Source organism: Pituophis catenifer, unplaced genomic scaffold (assembly GCF_029215685.1).
Source record: "Pituophis catenifer annectens isolate HBS135680 unplaced genomic scaffold, rPitCat1.0.hap2 SCAF_2, whole genome shotgun sequence".
Lineage (NCBI taxonomy): Eukaryota > Metazoa > Chordata > Lepidosauria > Squamata > Colubridae > Pituophis > Pituophis catenifer.
The window spans coordinates 143,061,905-143,067,904 of record NW_027256882.1 but is presented as its reverse complement, the minus strand read 5'-3'; positions in this window follow the sequence as shown (position 1 = coordinate 143,067,904).

Sequence of the window (6,000 nt, the reverse complement as noted above, 5' to 3'; positions counted from 1 at the left end):
ATTTCAAAGAGTGGGCACACCAAGACAGAAAAGGTTCTCTGGGCCCTCGGCCCTGTCAAATAATACTTCTTACTAGACAGGATCCATTACATGCCTCTCCTGCTAAACCTAATGGGATGGATAGATGTAATCAGGGAGAGGCAGTCCCTCAAATAACTTGGTCGAATTTATTTATTTATTTTTTAAATTTGACATAAAAGTATGTCATATAGGACATTATAGGTCATCACCAGCACCTTGAATTGGACCTGCAATCAATAATACTCACAGCTGGGAGGTGTAATATTTTATCTTTTAAAGGAGCAAGAGTGATTAAATCCAAAATAATTTTAAAAGGGCTAGCATTTCAGTTACATTCAGGTGACAAAGGCAAAAAAAATGGTAACAAGGTCAAATATGATCTTTCTAGCTTCAAAAAAGGGTATCAGAGCCAGTGAATAGGGGGGGGGGGAACTTTAATCACAGGGCAAATAAAATACTGATGTGATCATTTGGTTGCATCTGAATTGTCTCTGATTTAGCAGCATTTCCTAAATGAACCTCAGCATCCTCCAAATCATCATCACCTTATATGATGTGGCAACATCTTTTACCAAAAATTAGCTGCTGAAAGTTTGAACCACAAGAGTTCAATGATGTCAAAAGCTGCTGATAAAAAATGTGTCTCCAAACATTTATACATTCTGGCAAATTGGAGATGTATGCAGTGCAATCAATTGTACAGGATTGCACAACCTAGTTTAACTAGGCATCCTCCAGATGTATTGGACTTCAACCCCATAACCTCCCAGTCAGTGTAGATATAAGAGTACCAGCCAGCCCTCATGTATTACAGTCCCATTCAATTTCAGTAGAAATAGAAAATTCTGAGATGTGACAAGTTGATAAAATTCTGTGAATGTAAGAATATCACCTGTTGTAAAAATTGAAATATATATTTCAAAGTTATTTGAATTTGCAACCTTCTCTGATCTGAAAAACGTAAACAGTCAAAACTGAATAGCATTTGGATGCATATTGCCCAGAAATAATTCAGCTGTAATAAAAAATGGGGGGAAATACAGAAAAACACCACAATGGCAATCCACTTTCAAATCATTGCCATGAAAACAACATGAGGATTCTACGAGGTCCCCAGGATTCAAGCTCTAATCAAGGTGCCTTTCCCTTTAACTCTATAAATGACTGTGATTTCAACTCCAGCTTAAAGAAGAATATGCTACAGAAGAATTGCAACCAAAGTACTTGGCTTTTTAGAGCACCAATAGGTTTGAAACATTTAATTAAATGGACTGATTGATTGGTTCAGGGAAGGAACAGAATTCTTCTGGAGAACTGGGGTATTCTGGACGTGTCATATTAAGTGTCTGATCTCCACAGGATTTTATTAAAATTGCTTATGTCACCCAGAAGGTTGCAATCAGGAGCTTCGATGAGCCAGTTCTGGGTCACTAGAAAGGTCAGTGCCTGACTTTCCTTCGGTCAGAAGGTCCATGGGGCAGGCAAAGCAAACACGCTGGGGAACTCCAGCCAGAATTGGATTTTGACCTTTTTCGGCCTTGGATGTCCATGGTGATCACAACTTCCTGTGTTTTGCCTAGGGATACAACTTCAGAAAGCTGGGAGGAGGGCAATAGGACATAGGAAGTGCTTGTTCTCTGTCTGAACAGGCTGGGAGAAGAAAACACTTGTGAATCAACAAGGGCTGGGCAGAAAGGCAGTTCACTTCAAAGCAGGCCCTCATTTTTCACCCTTGCATTTAACAGCTACTAGATGGATATTTTTAGTAACCGTAACTAATACATGAACTGATGGATCTGTTTCCTCTGTCAGCTAATCAATTGACCAATCAATCAGCATTAGAGCACCGAGGAGTTTTTCACGATAATTCATTCAAATGACCATCCTGCTCGGAAAGTACATCCCCACAGTCAGTTAAGCAACCAGAAGCCTCGCTTTCAGCCAATGGCTTTCCAAAGGGGAGAGGATCTTTGTCTAGACCAGAATCTCATTCACTTTTCTTTCTCTAGGTACTGTAGCTGGATGAGTCATTTAGGAAAACAAAGTAGGTTAACCATTTTTAAATCTGCAGTGAGCTTGCGCAGGATTAGTAAGGTTGGATAACTTTTTAATCTCACTGTTCCATTGTTAATTTTATTATGGACAGGGAAAGCATTGCTCAGTTTTTCTGAAGAACTCAAGGAGGACTGTCTATAAAATAAGCAGTTCTTCATTATACAGAAGATGACCCTGGGTTAACCTCTCACCCTTTGGCTTTCTGCTCTAAAGTGCCACTGACAATATAAGTCAGCATTCAACAACTTGGCAAGTTGGACTACATGAGTTTTTCAGTCCACCAAAGTCAGCCAAGGCCTTCTGCATATCCTGTAACAAGAAAGGGCCTTCTCTCCTACAATTATTTCTAGCCCTAAGAGATCCATTCCTTTCCCTGATGATAACTCAGTATTTTCTGTTGATGGTTTTGCTCCTCAGCCTTCTGATAGCCCTGGAGTTTGATTGATTGATTGATTGATTGATTGATCATTTTGGTGGCTAGGCTTTTTACCTGCTGCTTCTATTTATTTTCAACTTGTTTTTCTTTTTTTTAATGTGAATGTTTCATCATTACTATGTTCGCTGATTCAGGCATTTTATTAAACTGTAAGGGCAGAACAGGAATACTCCAATTAAATAAATATACTGCCATGGTTTACTAAATGGGAAAAGCTGTTAAGAGACTAGCCCTGGTGAGTGAAAAAGTCTTGATCAAAGGCACCGTGGGACCATGTGACAGCAGCTATGCACATTTTCATTTCAGCAGGACACAACCAGTTGCACAGCCAAATATCATATGTTAACAGGATTGCCCAGGCTAATGTCTACCCCACTTTGGAGGGGTCTGATCAATAACACATGTGTGATTGACAGTTGTGCATATGCCTAAAGTGATTCCTGACCACCCACGTGGAGTGAGTAACATGTCCTATCACTGTTGTGTAATTGTACTCTGTCTGCTCTTCATCCACACTTGGCCCGTTATTATAAATGCGGCTACTTCAAAACATTCTTTAAGGAGAAGATAAATCCACAGAGAAGCTGAAGAATAGAGTTTGTGATTAATGATTAATCCAGAGCACCTTGCCAAGCTCTCTAGAATTAGCTTCCTCCACCCGTGTCTGTAAACAAATATAGGTCAGCTATCACACCTGTTGTTGCAGAAAAGATGGTGGTGGAAGGATTTTTAGAGTAAGGTGCTCAATAAAAAAATATTTTTGTTGATGTTTTTAAAGGAAAGGAACATCATGCTTGTCCCAAGTTCTCCGAGGCAGTGATCCAAAATAAAAGAGTATTTAGATCAATTTGTATGTATATTAAATAATATAAAGAGGCATCATTAGAGCAGGATGATCCCCAATTCTCAAATATTTTTGGACATATAAGATTCTGGTAGGTTCAGGTATCTAGATGTCTTGATGTTGTTCAGTCACTAAGTCATGTCCAACTCTTTGCAATCTTCTGGACCATAGCATTCCAGGCTTCCCTATCATCCATTGTCTCTTGGAATTTGCCGAAATTCATATTCATTGTGTTGATGACACTATTTACCAATCTCATTCTCTGCCATCCCCTTTTCCTTTTGCCTTCAACCCTTCCCAGCATCAAGGTCTTTTCCAATGAGTCCTCTCTTCTTATTTGATGGCCAAGTATATGAGCTTCAGCTTCAGTAATCTAGATGTCTTTCATTAAACTCTAAACAGCTAGAAAAGTGCAAATACACTAATCTGTGCAGTGTCACTGCATTGTGCTTCCCAAACTATGAGCCTTGGTGGCGCAGCAGACTAAAGCACTGTTAAGTAACACCAGCTGCCTGCAATTACTGCAAGTTCAAATCTCACCAGGCTCAAGGTTGACTCAGCCTTCCATCCTTTCGAGGTAGGTAAAATGAGGACCCGGATTGTGGGGGCAATAAGATGACTTTTATAAAAAAGAACACCGCTTGGGAGGGGGCAAAAGCCCTACTAAGCAGGTATATACAAAAGTATGAAGGCTATTGCTTAACGCATTGTAAGCCGCCCTGAGTCTCCAGAAAAGGGTGGCATATAAATCGAATCAATAAATAAATAAATAAACTCAGGGGAGCAAATATTATTTTCTTAAAAATTAGTCAATCTCAAATCCTGTTTTCACAAACACATAGCTTTCAACTCTTCTGTACTGGAAGAGATGTATCTGGAGTGCTTTCCTTGTGAAATCTGAAGTCACCAAGTATTTTGAAGTAATAGCAGTTTACAGGCAGATTTCGGCCTACTGGAAGTATATAATTCAGTGATGGAAAACTTCAATGTCTCATATATATCAATTCATGCACTTTGCATCATGCCAACCTTAAGGATTACAGGTGGTGGTGTAAATACTGTATGTTTAAAAAGAATGAAAGAGAATGTCATTATAGGACAAGCAGGCACCATGGCTCAAACAAACAAGATTTTTTTGGGGGGGAGGGAAATCCACCTCATTAGCAATGCAGAATCCTTAGCCAACTTGGATAAAACAGCAATAAAAAATTATGGGAAACAATGGCACAGTGGAAAAATGGGCAAGCACTAATAGGCCAAATTTTAGTAGGAAGAGGATATCTTAAACAAACCATACTGTCAAGCTTCAAACCCATAGGCACGCAAGGAAACAAGCATAGCAAGATAGAACACAACTGGGTTTTCAGGAATGTCAAAATAAGTCCATTGAGAAATGACATATCAAAAGAACAGCTGTATGGAATAGCAGCTGCTTAGCCAAAGGAGCGTGGCCAAAAATGGGTTCTATCTGAGAGGCGATTGGAGGATTATTGCAAGCCGCATGATCCAGTATGTTAGCAAGAGGCTGGAAAGCCCTACTGAGGGTGACTTAAAGGATCTTAACTGTAACCATTGGGAAGCTAAGGGTAGTAGAATTGAAACCTGAAAATCTGCTGGAAAATTTACGATCCAGTACTCCCCCTGAACAATTCAAACAAACCGGACTAAATGGTCTCATGAAAATATATGAATTGCCTTATACCAAGTCACTACACTGATCTATCTAACTCAGTATTTTGATGTAGTACTGGTGTTTCTCCAAGAGATGGATTTTTTTCCCTTGCCATATGTTTATGTAGAGAGGAGAAGTTAGAAATCTTTGACTTTCCCTGTTCATGCCTGAGCCTTAAGGCAAGAGCACCTTCTCTCCTCTGACGTTAACAGGGAGGAGAGAGGATTTCCAAACTGCTATGTGTTTTTACCATTCTGAAAATGCTCCAAATTGTTTTATCCTTATCTACAACTTTTTACAGGCCACTGATAATCTAAATTCAATGTATCTTAGCTCCTGCTTCTGCTCTCTCTCTCTCTCCCTCTCTCTGTCTCCCTCCCTTAACCTGTTTAACGCTTTTAAGTTCAAGGATTTGCAAAGTAAATATTATAAAAGATGAAAGGTAGGTCTGAGGAAATAAGCTTTGATAAGAAGCTTTTTATGGCATGCAAACTCTGTTCTGACCCTCTCAGCTTGAAAGGCGGTGCTAATTTTAAAAGCCTTATGTAAGTATCACCCTGAAGTGAAATAATGGCTAAATGAAATGTCAGGCAATCCATTAAATATAGCATGCAAAGCTCCCAGTAAATTGAAATTTAATTTTAGTGTTTGATGAACTAATTTAAAATTAAAAGGAACTGTAGGAGAGGAAGTGGTTCATAACAGGTAAAATTAGGAATTTCCTATTATCCTACATACTTCCTCCCTGTTCAGACCTCTACCCTTTTGTCACAAAATTGAGATATGACTTTCAGATCACAATCATTTTTGCATTTCTGCTCTGTAATTCATAGCAGAAATAACACTTTAGTCTATCAGTACACATAGTATTCATTTAAGTCCATTGCTTAAATTAATTTCGAAACATTTTGACAAATTATGTTTTCTTAGAACAGATAACTTTCAATGGCTTGAACTAGCCATTGATTTATA